A 14,884-nucleotide genomic window follows, 5' to 3' on the forward strand; every position below is an offset into this window, starting at 1 on the left:
AAAATATATATATATATATATATATATATATATATATATATATATATATATATAATTTTTTTTTTTTTTTTTTTTTTTTTTGTGGGTGTGTATGTGTGTGAGTGTGTTTATATGTGTGTTTAAAAAAGTTACTCATACAGGTTTGGAACAAGTGGACAGTGAGTAACTGATGACAGAATTTTCATTTTTGGGTGAACTACCCCTTTAATTGAAGTCCTGTATCTTTCATAAACTAAGAATATATTTTATTATAATGTAAAAACTTGAGATATGGTACGAAAGTATTTTCAAATCATCTTGTATAATATTTTAAACCCAAGAACATTTCTGGATGACATGGTGCTACCTGAACCATCAGAAGTAAAAGTGCTCACATAACATCGGTGCAAAGGCCTCTTGCATCACTTTCTCATCTCTGCGATTCCCAGCAGTAGTTGTTCCTCAGACAAGCGTACAGATCATGTAAGCTGCTCCTGGGGATAACGCTGTCACTGTCCGAGGCTGATGTTATTTGACTTCGGCTGAGCTAATTTAATTAATCAAGAGCTGGATGTCAGAAGTGTGTGTTTGGGATTAATTAAGAGGGGTTAAAAGAGTTGAAATGATCAGATTAAGCCGCGTGCCAGTTAGAGCTTCGTTTGAAGACCGAGAACTTTCTTTTCCTTCTCCATCTTTTGTCCTTAATTAAGAGATCTCGGGCCGTGCCCTTGACTGGGATGGAGGATAAATGACTGTATTAATTGTAGAATGGGGAATGAGCCGAGAGGTGCGAGTGGGTAGCGAGAAAGAAACTTCCCTAAGTTCAGTTGGAAAACTGGAGCACAAATAGATTTGTATTCCCAGAGAAGCGCTAAAAGCTTAATAATACCTGCATGAGCACTATTGTAGGGCTGGTATTAGCATTCACTAGAGATCCACAAAGCAGCGGGATCTAGAAAGAATCAGCTAATTAATGCACAGAAATAATTATTTAGAACTTGATTAAAGCCCAGATTTTAAAGGTAAAAGAAAATCGATCCTTCTGTCCATTTATCTGTCCTTCTTTTCTTTTGTGTATCCATCCATCTATCTTACATGTTTATTTGCTGTGCAGCTGATTGTCAGCTGTGTGTTGTGCCTGTGTTTCATTAGCAGTGGTAGTTTATGAGGCCACACTGGCAGGGCTGAGTAAGAGTGATGGAGCCCGGGCGCTCCGTCTGGCTCTCCCCTCCTCCCTCAGGCCATGACAGATTAGCTTCACTTACATAAAGGCATGTAGATCATCTGCAATCTGGAGCCGTGGCCCGTGCCACCAAGCCAGATAATGCTGAGGGATTGAGTTAGCCTTTAGATTGATTCTCCCCTCCACAGACAAACACTTCCTCTCCTTTTGCTTTCTTCCCTGTTTTGCTTCTAGCTCTCACATCTCTCTTACTCAGTCATGTTCTCTCTTTTAGGCAGCTTATAAGCTCCAGTTGTGTTTTTTTTATTTCATACGAGCTCACATATAAAATGTTTTTTTTTTCATCTTCATCTTCCTCCCTTTTTGTCCAATACAAAGCAGCCCTAACTGCATTCTAAGTCAAAATAAACTAATTTTACCAAATATGTGAAGAAATATGCTATTGTATATTATACAACATTTAAGTGCCAGTAAGTTGTAGGCAAATAAAATAAGTCACCCTCTCCTTGTAATACCTGTGTCATACTCTTGTCATTATAGAGTTGTGTCCTGATATGTCACAAAAACAAGAGCACACACACACACACACACATATATATAAAATATATAACTTTAACTTAAGTATTTTGCTTCTGAAGTTTGTTGTAGTCTTTATTGCCAGTAGTATTGTGAATGTGTTAATAAGCAATATATATCACCAAGTCCTAGTTTCTGCCCAATGTTACATTTCTTTATTTCGAATCTTTATGAACAAATCCATTTGTTCTAGCAGTCTAATTTGATTATGAGGTCATGCAGTGAATGAAATGTAAATGAAGCCAGGAAAAAGCTGAAATGCCAAAGGGAATGACTGAATTACATGTGAATTATTCATTAGGATATGAAGGTCTACTGTTGAAGGCGCTGTTTTGCATTTGAAGCATTTCATTGCATTTGACACACAATCTGAGACAATTCTTAAAATCCCATAGAAAGCTTGTAATAGTAAAACTTTGTGGTTGACAATTGCATTCCCAGTGGGATCCAAAATTAACACTCACTAAGTACCAAATGTTAAGTGAAAATTGGCTTTGGTGCATAAATAAAACTTGGTTTCTATTTGGCTGGTTACTTTGCCACAATACATGTTTTAAGATTTGTAAGAACAGTAATCTGACCTTCAATGAGATTGATGTTAATCAGAGACTTGTGACTTGGAATAGCTCCCAAAATTATACTATTAGGACTAAACGCATATGTTTATAATCTAAATTATGCAAAGTTGTTGTTGTTGCTGATGTTATCATTCAAATTATTTATATAATTTATTATTTATAAAGTAATTAGAAATAAATACATATTTTGGGGTGTATTTGTGGACTGAATATGGACCTTACTTTCCATCTCACTGGCAGCGGTAGCAAAAAAGTAAACCTGGACCACGATTGCCAGCATTATCAGTCCAGATTTTTATTAATAAACTAATGTACAAGGAGTCAATCTGTCATATAGTTTTAACCCAGTAAACGGCGGTGCAAACGCTCTGGTACGCGGCAGTAACCCGGTTTCTGAAACAATCTGACTCTGTCAGCTGGTCACCACTCACTCACTCTCTGACAAATGTCTTTTTTTCAGATTGATTGCTTCAGTGCTGTTTTATTCATAAATGTTTTCTCTTTTTCTTTGTTCCTTGAAGCAGTTGTGAAAAATTGTGTGCTCAGGGTGGTGTTTCCAGGCTAAGGAAATCATTTTTAATGGCATGTGAGTCACCTGTCAACTACATTCATCACAGGCCAGGATTTTGCGTGTTGGAGGTTTATGTGTGTTCTTTTCACATATTACCCAGCGGCAACACCAGCCTAGCTCTTAATCAATTGCTATGGAAACATGTTATTCTGTGTGATTAATAGCATACACACATCTTATGTTTCTCTCATTTGTCTGAGAGTTGCTCAAGGATGCTTAAACAGAAATATCCAGCGCTGTGCTGCGTTCATTCTGGTAGCTTGCCTTTGCTTATCATTGGGAAGTCATATCTCGGAAGCTGAATTTTAACATACTGAGAGACAAAAGAGAGCAAAACGACTGTAAAAGATCTGTGAAAGAATGTCAGAAGTTGTCTTCGAAACACATCCGGTGAGATTATGAATAATTGGTAGCATTTGTTGAGCTGACATACGACAGTGAAGCCTGACAGTTTTGTGTCAATTGCATGTTAACTTGCTTGTTTTGACATCCTCAATTTTTGGAGTTTGACAAAACCGATATTGTCCATTTATACGTGTAATGGTGTGTTCGCATTGTTTGAGAAACCTGCTTTTGACAACTTAACTTTCTAAGCTACATGCTAGTCACAATCTAATAGAATTTAGCTACAGTCAATCTACTCTTATGCCTAAACTAGCTATAGTTATTTTTCTCCTCTAATAAATCTTTATTTTTTTTAATCTTTTTTTTTATCCTTTTATCTTTTGCATCTGCTTTGAACATTTTATTTTAATTTTTGCGGGCCCAAGCCTTTCCATCTGGGACACTTTTTTATTTTATACTATATTTTAGTACATTAAATATTTACATTTTATTATTACGGAGCCGCACATGACATGCAGGAAAAAATATATGGCTAAATATATTGGAAAAATATATATCGTGTGCATGATTTACTAATTCGTTCCCTCGATTTACTATTGCATTCCCTCGATTTACTATTGCGTTCACTCAATTTATAAATTGTGCGCATGATTTACTAATTCGTTCCCTCGATTTGCTAAATCGTGAGCAAATCGAGTGAACGCAATAGTAAATTGAGGGAACTAAATCGAGGGAACGCAATAGTAATCATGTGCACGTTTTTGTAAATTGAGGGAATGAATTAGTAAATCGTGCGCACAATTTTTTTCTTTTTTCTTGCATTTCATGTGTGGGGGGTCCATATATTATATAGGCCTATGTTCTCATCTTATTTTTTTTTTATTTTTTTGTCATCCGATCTGATCTACAAGAAAATTTGCCAACATTTCCAGGTTTAAATGAGATTATGATTCATTTAGAATGAAAATATTTCATTCAGATCTGCCAGAAAGGTTAAAATGACAGCTAGAATGAATAATAGTTTGGGAAAATGAATTCTGCACATAAGAAAAAAACCGTCCTTCAAGTACACAGCAAGAAATTCCATTCAGCCACTGGAGAAAATATTTATTTTGTTCTCTTTGGGTTGAAGGTCATTCAAACTCGCACTTTGCACCTCATCAACGCAATAAAAGTGAACCAGTCGGAGGAGACAATTAATCCCTAATGATATTAATGATGCAATTAGAACATACACCAGCTTTTCCTGTGAAGGGGACGGAAACCGGTAGCGATGGCTGTTATCTTCACTAGTGTCAGTCTGGACTCTCTGATGCAGCTGTGATGGGCACAACAAAAAAAAGCGTAAAGCACCGCTCGTGCAGGAGTGTCTTTCACTGCGTACAGTTGTCTTTGAATGTTGACCTTGGTACGGAGTTCCCTAGCGACCGAGTAGTGAAGGAATACATGTATACGAGATCAAACCTGCACTCGGGCCTTACCTGGCACCAGCGGTCTGATGTCTGACTTTCTGAAGAGTCTTTGCTCCAGCCACACTTGTCAAACACTGCTGCTGAAATTAACGAGGAAAAGGTAATTCGCTTTGATCTCTTTTAGATATGCAGAGGATAAATGATCATAGTCATTGACCGATCAGCCAAGTATTTATAATCCATTAAAAATGCTACAGTGCTGACGAAACGGAAGGTGAATGGCTTTTACAAAGACTAACGCGAGTTTTAATGTTGACATTTAACTTACCCAATATCAATAAATCCTCATTCAAGTAGAAGGTTATGTAAGCTGAGAACCAAAAACTGTACCTAAAAGACTGTTTATTGTGAATCACAGCTAAAATATGTTAGCTGGCTAGTATCATTGGCAGTTGCTATATCATGTAGTTTAGCATTAATATTGTCATTATGTAAGGTCCTGCCCTGGCCAAAAAACGTTTTCAGCTAATCAAAATCTTTTTTTTTAAGCAGTTAAACTAGTGGGCTGTTGTGTTAGCTTTTTTTTAACAAACAAACAAACCAGACCCGTTGGAAAAAAATTTGCCTGTGGCGACATTTCTGCAAATTGATATTGCATTGTCTCTTGCACATTTTGCAAAACCTAATTTGTCCCTGTAATATAATAATTTAATTATTTGTGTGTTAAAAATTGGTGATTGGTGTTTTACTACCACTGTGTTTATTTCAGCTGGAAGCTGCAAAAATTTAAATGTTTTTTTTGTGATTAAATAGTTTCATTTCTAATTAGGCAACTAACTGAGTACACATAAAAAGATTTCAGTTTTTCAGGATAGTTTATTTTTTTTGACGTTATGTGGCCTTTTGCAACTGCCTGAACATACTAATTAATAATTGGTGTTTGTAATGACCACTGCAAGCTTTCAGCTTCTTGATAAGGGAGAAACTGAACATATGCAACCTGATATATATATTTACTAGGGCATATTTCAGGCTGACTTTGGATTTTACCAAACAAAAGGCCACATTTGCAACACAATCAATGCTCCATTAAAAAAAAAAAGGCTGCAGAGGAAGTTCAGGTGGTGGAGATGAGTTTCAGCGAGGGGCGCTGAAAGATCAAGCTCCATTCGTAGATTACAACATTTGATGGATACTCCAAAAACATGCCGGTGATCTTTATTGATCGTCTTGGTTCTAATCAGAATGTGTAATTATTGACTCCTGTGAGGCCATCTGGGAAATTTTATGAATGCCATTTTAAAATTCAGGTTTGCACATCATGAAATGTGGTTAAATTGGACCAATCTGACTATTTTAAAAATTACAATTTATACATCCAGGCTTTTGGGGCAAACGTTTTCCAAAGTAAAATCAAATAAGACTAAAAAAGGTTCAGATTGCACTCTGAAAAGTAAAGGTCCGTTATTGACTTTGATGATTCCATGAAGAACCTTTAACATCCATGCAATCTTTCCATTCCACATTAGTTTCTTTAGAGTGGAAAAATGTATAGTGGATGTTTAAAATCTTCATTCAGAAAAAAGACTTTGTGGAATCAAAATGTTGAGCTGTTAAAACCTCCACCTTTATTTTTAGTGTACTTTGGTAGAGATTTTCTTCACATGAGCTTCTGTGTCTAGAGAAGCTCCTCGCTCACTGCTGCATTCACGCAGCCTGACTGTGCACAGGTAGCAAACTGCTGCAAAAATTGCAGTTTATAGACATTTTGATTTTCTTTTACAACAGTTTGCTAGTTTAAAATTGAAAATTTGTATTTCATTGTTAAAAGGTGACTGTCTTTATGAGTGAGTCAATTACTTATTCACTCATCCAGATAGTTAGAAAACACTGATTCATTTCAAAATGAAACAAATGACTGTATTTGTGAGTGAATCATTGTATAATTTACTCAATTTGAATTGGAATGAAACACTGTGTGTTGTGGTTCTGCTTTAGTTTCATTGGTACTGCAAAAATACACTAACTGTGTAACAGTTACAGTAACAGTAACAGTATTGTGCCTACAATGTAACTTTGTCTTAACATTGCTTTTATACAAAGTTCAATTAACAAGATCATGTTCGCCACTCTGCCTTGGGCTGTTGAACTTTAATGCTAATGTACCTATATTAGGGCTGGGACACCGCGTCGAGGTCATCGATGACGTTGACGCAAAAAATAAGTTGACACAAAATATGCGCATCGATTCATCGACCTGTTTTTATTTCTCTAAAAAACGTTTGCAAAACGTTTACCTTATGTGCGCTGAATATACGCTATGGCTGGATCAACTTTCTGTCCAATGTCCAATATATAACCAATCCAGGGGTTTTCCTGCATTGTTTTTTTTTGTTTTTTAGGGGCTGTCAAAGCCTTATTTGATTGGTGAGGGATGTAGAATAGAATGACTGCTGCGCCTGACGGGGCACGTACGAGAGAGAGCTCCGTCTGCGCGCGCACTCACAGTCTTCAAACAACATGAGCGCTTCTTGCTCTCTCTCTCCCTTGTGCATATTAATCAAAATCATTACATTTTATATAAATATATACAATTAATCACGGCACACCAAGATTCCTGACTTGATTTTTAGTTGTTTGACCCCTAGAGTCAAGGTATGCATTCAACTTGAAAACTTCATCTTTGTTTCCAAATGCAATGACTTCAGTTTTTTCCTTGTTTAATTGAAGAAAGTTATGAAACATCCAACTATTAATTGCATCAATACATTGGCAAAGAGAGTCAATGGGAGCTTAGCTGTGATAGGCCTTTTGGTTCTTTCTCATTATTTGACTTAGTGGGAGCTTATACATGCTAAACAAGAGCAGTGCAATAATTGACCCTTGTGGGACTCCGCATGTCATGGACGTCCACTTAGACTTATGCTCTCCTAGACTCACATAATAACCTCTCCCTTCTAAGTATGACCTGAACCATTTGAGTACCATCCCAGAAAGCCCGACCCAGTTTTCCAGTTTTTCTAGTAGTACAGTATGTTATGATTGACAGTGTCAAATGCAGCACTGAGATCTAGCAATACCAGCACTGATATCTTGTATCAAGATAGCAGGTTGACGATTTTAGGTGGAGCACTATTTCTTCCAAAATGTTGCTATCAATTGCTTAATAAATAGACATAGCATCTTTTTGATATTGCGGCCAAATCTGTCTGACCTCTGCATTACTTGAGGATGTGCTAATCGCCTTGCTGATATTGATGATCTTCTCAGAAAAGAAAGAAGCAAACTCATTGCATTTGCTGTCTGAGCGCATTTCACTGGGAATCTGACTTGAGGGTTTGTCAGTGGCAAAAAGAGTACGAGTGTTGTTTAAGTTACTGTTTATAAGGTTTGAGAATTAATGCTGTCTAGCTGTGGCTGGTTTCACATTAAAAGCATGAAGGCTGTCTTTTATAGATGCTATGGTGAATTTAAAGTTTTGTTTTCCGCCACATCTGCTCGGCTTTTCTGCATTTTCTTTTTTTTTATAGTCTGAACTGTTGTTGATCTTCTCCAAACTGATTTCTGTCTGTTTGTTTTCTTACTGATTATTATTGGAGCAATATCACCAATAACATTCTTTAACTTTTGAGTTGAAGGAATCAAGGAGAAGTTCAACAGAGTCTGCAGAAATGCTTGGCTTTAAAGATATAGCCTCCATACACAGCACACTAGTGTTCTCGTGTAATGCATCTCCTTCTGACAGAGACCGATCTAGATTCAGTGGTAGCAGAGATCAATATATCAAAGAAAATACAGAAGTGATCAGCTAGTGCTAAGTCCTTAAAAATGGATGAAATGTTGGGAGAGTTTAGTCCCAGCATACACCAGTTTCTCCATTTTCTTTGAGAAGCACAAAAGTTGAGATGCTGGAGAGAGTGTTTGGTGAGCGGGACTGTGGCTCTGGTGTTTCCGGTGACTGTGATATGTTGTCCTGGCTTCCCTGGCTGTTTTCCAGAAAGTCGTCATTGGGTGGTGAATCTTGTAGCTGTTTTGATACATCACAGTCAGTCTGTGAGGAGCTCTGTGGGCAGGGCTCAGCCGGGATAGTGCCCATCAGCAGTGCTTGTTGTGGCTTCATGGTGTTATCAGTGTCCTTCTGGGATATGTCAGCCTCATGATGACTCAGATCAGGTGTGCGTGTGTGCTGAATGGATTGACGCACTCTGCTGAAGGATGATGGAGGGAAAAGTACATATCCTGAAACACTCTAGCACCAAGTTTGTTTGGGTGGAGGCCATCCGCTTTAAAGAGTTGTCTATGACCACAGAAAAGATTGAAGTTGACAATGAAAATCACACCTTTTATATTACAAGATCTTTGTAGCCATGTGTTCAGCCCAAACAACCCGTGAAAACATATTTGTTCCCCTTGCTGGGAGTGGTCCACTGATGAACAACCGAACTTTGAGTCTTCGAAGTGTTTCAAAGAGTTCACTGAAGTCCTTCACTATGACCAGCCTTAAAGATCTTTCATATGTTTCACAACAAACCTTACTGCTTTCCTTTCTAATGGCCTGCTATGCTCTGCAAATGCAAATGTAATTTCATATAACAAGGAAAGTTAACTTTCTTTCCAGAGTTGGTGTGTGTATGTAGGGGGATGGGGGGCTCCCAGTGGGGGATAGAGTGCTGAAGAAGCCCTGTTCCAATTCTGTCATTGTCAAAGTTTGACATAATAAGCAACTGTTCACGCGACTTTGAGTGATTCAGGGTCCCAATTCCTCAGTGTTAATTTTGTTGTTTAAAGGGAAAAACACAAGATGTCTATTCCTTTAAGTGATGCTCAGCAGTGCTTATGCGAAGTAATATAACAAACCTGTCGTTTTTTTTTCTTTCCGACTTTTATCTTTCCAAATCCACAGTTTCTGAAAAAATTTAAGTAGCCCTTTTTTGAAGCCCAGACAAGTTAAGAGAATTCACATCTAAGACCAAAGCTGTGCTGTTGCAGTGCCATTGGAGTAAGTATTGGCTGTCTAGCTTTCTATGTTGTGTTCAAGTGCTTTTTTTGTGATAAAAAGGCTGTGTTATCTTTTCCTAGCGTTTAACTATAAAGTTGAGCGTGTTTACTGCCAAGTGTGTGAACAGCAAATTAAGTTTTAAGATATATATGATGTCCACTGATGGAAAGCAAGCATTTATTATGTACCAACCGAGAGACTGATTGATCTCGAACACCAACATCAATGTAAGTCAACAATGGTCATTCATATCTTTTTGCTCTTTGATATATTGCATCCATAAATTATAAAAAGGTAATTTAGAGAAAAAGGTTTTAAATCACATTGTGAAAATGAAAAATAAATATGCAATTGTGAGATATTAAGTTGCAATTGCCTTTCTCCATGCTGTGCCAGAAACAAAACCCAGCACAACAGCTGTGCTATTTTATTAATTTAGCAGATGCTTTTATCCAAAGCCACTTGTAGGATATAAGCAGAAGGAATAAACCAAGCATGTAACCCAACATAAGTATTTTTAACATATATTTTTTTTCCTGTAAGCTTTAGAATAGTGCTAGATATATATCATTCAGAATAGGTCTTCTGAAACTGAACGATAACATTATGCGAAGAAAAGTCTAAAATGATTTGCAGATAATGTTGAATCTTGTATATTTTCAAGTCTAGAATTGAAAAAAAAAAGGCTTTTGCAACCAAAGCCAATAGTGTATTTGTTTATTTACTGTGGCCTGTTCCTCACACAAAACTGAAGTATGACTTCAAAAGTCATGGAATATACTGGATTAGTCATGTTAAGCCATTTATTATCCAGATCATCATTGCATTGAAATTGCAAATATTAATCAGTTTTTGCTTTCCCTGGGAATCGAACCAATGACCTCGCGCCATGCTATACTTATACTGTTTGTTCTAAAAAAAAGTTATATTTCCGTTTCATTCCAAGAATTTTCACTTTTAGGGGAACTGTTCCTTTAATAACACCCTGTGGTTTGTCTAAGATTCACCCAAGCACCATTATGTGTAAGGTTGGAGACAACAAAGTTATTTTGCTAGTTTCTTTATTCATCTATTTTCTTTTTTGACAGATAAATCTGCTGGGATTTTCTTTTATTTATTTTTTTTCTTAGACAAGATCATCTCTAATTTCATCAGCTCTCCTGACTGACAAGCATCATTACGGATAAAATTATCTTGGTAATTATCCTGCCGAAAAGAGATTTATTTCCCTTTGTGAGGAGGATAGCAGATCTATGGGGCCACGCAGTGATATGCAGCATGGAGACGCTTCGTTAAAATAAGCATCCTAATGAGATGAGCCCTCCTGCAGAGCGCCGAGGCCTAAACGTTACGCCTAGCAGGAACACTCGCTTTTGTTCTGATATGCATTAAGTAAGCATGAATAAGGTACCGTCTGCGTTTAGAGGGCCACTTATGCAGGAATTCCCAGTATGTAATTATCTTAATTTGCACCCCGGAGCCATATATGATATGAGACCTTCTGTCCATGACTAGTCTGACGTAACTCACTTGTAGGCCCGTATCACAGAAAGGTGTCAAGCTACTGTCGCAAATGTGAGATGATGAACAGAGTTTTTTGACTGAAATACTTTGAGATATTTAGTTTTGCAAAACTTTTCCCGTAGTTGCAGTTTTGAAAATAGTAGACTTAACATGCAGTAGTTAGCTGAATTTAAAACCATCGTAAACACTAGCATTATGATTTTTCAAAGGATAGAATTGTTTCTGTTTTCGTAGTTAATCCCATTAACATATGCCTTTGGGTGAAACATTTTCTGGGATTCGAACCCACAACCCATTGCAAGTGCATAGGATTTATTTCAACACGGTGCTTTTTGAAATATGTACATGATTTGTGTTGGTAATGTTTTCTACAAGTGACTTTAAAGTCTCCACTTAACTGTTGTTTGTGTGTTTGATTTTCATAATTGATCATTAGCAGCTGTACAGGTTGACTAATTTTGTCATTAAGCTCAAAGTTTAGGTGACGCTTATGAGGAAACAAGCACTCTATGATAATCAGCACCAGTGGTTGTTGTAATTAAGTGCGGAACAAGTGGCCTCTTTTCCTAATGGCTCTGCTAGTTAAGGGTCATTGTCGATAGATCGATTATTAAAGACTGAAAGAACCTAACAGGCACCTACGGGAACTGTAGGACAACTTACAAGATTCTTAACCAGAAGGAGTCATGTTTTTTTTTTATATATATATTTCCTTGTGTTAACCTTAGGTAACATTGCTAGATGTTTACAGTTGCAGTACAGATGGACTAAGGGCATCTCTAACATTAAGCAGGGTCCATCCATCAATCCATTTACCATAACACTTTATCTTCTGCAGTGTTGCAGGTGGGTTGGAACATATCCCAGTGCCTCAGACCACAGGAAAGGGCTCCCTCAATGGATGGCCAATATTAAGCAAGGTGTAAAAAAAAAAAAGTGTAAATCATTTGAATGGCCCTTCAAGGTTTATTTCATTCATGTAACTAGGATTTCGTCTTGCACGCCTTAAAAAGCTGCAAATATGGCCACAAAGTGACCTGATTTTCTTTGAAATGGACTTTGGTAGCATTGTTAAGTTGACATGGACAGTGGTTAAGACATACTGTTTGGTAATCATTATGCAAGAATATTTAGCTTAATGCACAGTTAGCAAATCAGAATCAAGTATTCCAGAAAATCTTGTAAAAAAAAAAAAGGTAGACGTGTTTTTGGCAGCATAAAACTGTCCCTATCAAAGCAAGTCACCTTCACAAGCAGATTGCATGATGTGAAATTTATGGCGTACACATTGCACTGAAACACGTATTTGTTCATACTCAGCATTCTGCTTTTGAATGTCCAGGCACAGTGCATGTGACAGTGCTGGAAGAAATGTAGACACCGCCTTGGGTCGATACAAAAATGTATGTGCTTGGAGCCCAGGAGGCATTCAGTAATGAAATCAATAGCTGTGCTTGGCTCCTAGCATTAAGATCATTGGTCTGGCTGTTATTTAGTCATCGTTGTCCTACAACCCGGTTGCTAGTTGGCTACCAGTGAAAAATCAATAAAGTGACACCACAGTCTGCATCCCAATTACTGGTGAGACTGGTGAGAGATCAATTCATGTGTTGGCCATTAGCAGGTCCTTTTGGGAAATCATACTGCATTATTTGTGTTCGGTTCTTCTCACTCGTACAAGCGTTCTCCTTCACTGCCTTGCTCTAAAACAGCGAATTATACAAATCAACAAGAGATGGTACAGCCAAAGTCCTGGTTACCTTGTTTCGCTTTGCCTCATGCGACTCCCACATCAATGATCTTACAATAACATTTATTATTAGGTTGTGTGCTATACCTACCAGAGTTACTGCAAAATGTCACTTAGAAAGACATTAAAAAGAAACTTAGAATCTCATTTAGAAAGACATTAACATTAAGTTGTGATTGTTTGATTGCATGATTGATTTTATTTTATTTTTTTCATATGGAAGAAAGAAATGCTACTCTAGTCAGAAACGTGCAAAGTAGCAAAAAACAATTAATACTTTTAAACAGGTTTCCTGAACATTTCCTTATCTGGACAAACATATTCTACTGGTCGGGATGCTCCGAGTAGTATCCGTTTTAAAGTTTAATCTTTACTCTAGCAAAAAATATTTTAGCGTTTAAAAATGATCTTGTCAACCTGAAATTTGTGTATAAGGATATAATAATTTGCTTTGCTTTTATATTTATTATTTTATCCTCAACAAAGCTGCAGTTATTTATTAAAAAAATACAATAAAGCAGTGATATTGAGAAATATTATTAAAGTTTAAAATAACTCCTTTATCAGCAGCCATTAATCTCTTTCATAAATCACTATAATATGCTGATTTTATTATCAAGAAACATTTCTTATTATTATCAATGTTGAAAAAGACTGCTTAATATTTTTGTGGAAAAGTCCTGCATTCTTTTTTTTTTATTTTTTTTTTTTAGAATGTTATACATGTTATTTACTGTCATCCTTGCTGAATGAAAGTTTTCTTTGAAAAAAAAAAACTTCCTGACCTACACTTTTGAACAGTTTTGTGCTTATACTTAACTTTGCAATGTATAAAAAATGTTAAATTAATGCAAATGAAAGTTGCTTTGCCATTCACCAAATGTATTGTAAAAGTTTTAAACACTCATACTTTGTTGCTTTTAATTAACTAATTTGTATTTATTCTGAATTCATAATATGTACACCACTTAAAGATCACCCAGTTCAACTTGATAGAAATATTTCATATAATTGAAATTCATAAATGCAAAAGTGCTGAAGAGCCAAGAAGTTGTGCTTACACTAAGCAGCCATCCAGGTCTATTACTATTATTATTTTATTTTTATTTTTAATAAATGTGAAGTATTAGCGTTCTTCAGGTGAGGTGCAAATCCAACACTAATGATGTCTTTCAGCATTACTGTTCTGATGGGGAAGTTGTTGACACCTGACATAGACCACACTCATAAATCTCTGAGTGCCGCACGACCTCTTTAAATCCCCTGTCCCATGTTGATTGACATCTCTCATGTGCTCCTCTGGTAAAGTAGCACAGCCCCAAATTTCCCTCTGGCATGGTAAACACGAGTTAAAACGTATTACTAGGAGAAGATAGCAAACAGCAGCATGTCAGTAGGAGAATATGTCATCAGTTTCTTTATCGACTAGTTCTCCACGCCACAGTTTCTCGTGCAGCTCATGCATATATAAAGACCAGAATATGTTCCAGCAGAGATGAGGATGTTGCTCGCACCTGCAATGCCTTACAAAAACACAAGCACAATGGCAACATGAGGTGCAGCTTTTTAGTGTGACAATGGTGTAATTGTAAGGAGGGAATTAGACGTCTTGCTCTTCACTCAGCTTGAGACAAGACTAACTTCTCGCTTCGAGATACTCTGCAGAAGAAGATGACAGTAGTGGAGATGACTAGATCTCTTTAGTGCCTACAATTACATGGCATGATGCCTTTGTGTGCAGTCAACTGAATAAGACCTAATGAAGCAGACATCTTAAACACATGGCTACAAGATACTATTGGTTGAGAATGCACCATGCAGCGTTCAGCATAACACTGAAAACATCTGAGGTAATAAAAGAGAGGCACATTTATATAGAAGCTGAAGAACACAAAATTTATATTTTTTCAGCTGTAATAATTTGTAGTCAAAATCCTACGCCTTTTTTTGTTTATAATTTCTTTTTA

General features: G+C 36.7%; 1 long non-coding RNA gene across 3 annotated transcripts in view; it reads left to right on the plus strand.

The window, feature by feature from the left end:
- The first annotated feature begins 4,407 nt into the window (after nucleotides 1-4,407).
- Nucleotides 4,408-14,884, plus strand: part of LOC127976073 (uncharacterized) — a 97,828-nt gene continuing 87,351 nt past the window's right edge. Inside the window, exons 1-2 of one of the 3 annotated variants that reach the window (XR_008157732.1) lie at nucleotides 4,443-4,804; nucleotides 12,006-12,087. This is a non-coding gene — a long non-coding RNA (uncharacterized LOC127976073). Of the gene's footprint in view, nucleotides 4,805-12,005; nucleotides 12,088-14,884 lie in introns of all 3 variants that reach the window. The other 2 variants (XR_008157730.1, XR_008157731.1) reach the window with 2 other exon arrangements.

The sequence above is a fragment of the Carassius gibelio genome, chromosome A4 (assembly GCF_023724105.1).
Source record: "Carassius gibelio isolate Cgi1373 ecotype wild population from Czech Republic chromosome A4, carGib1.2-hapl.c, whole genome shotgun sequence".
Classification (NCBI taxonomy): Eukaryota; Metazoa; Chordata; class Actinopteri; order Cypriniformes; family Cyprinidae; genus Carassius; species Carassius gibelio.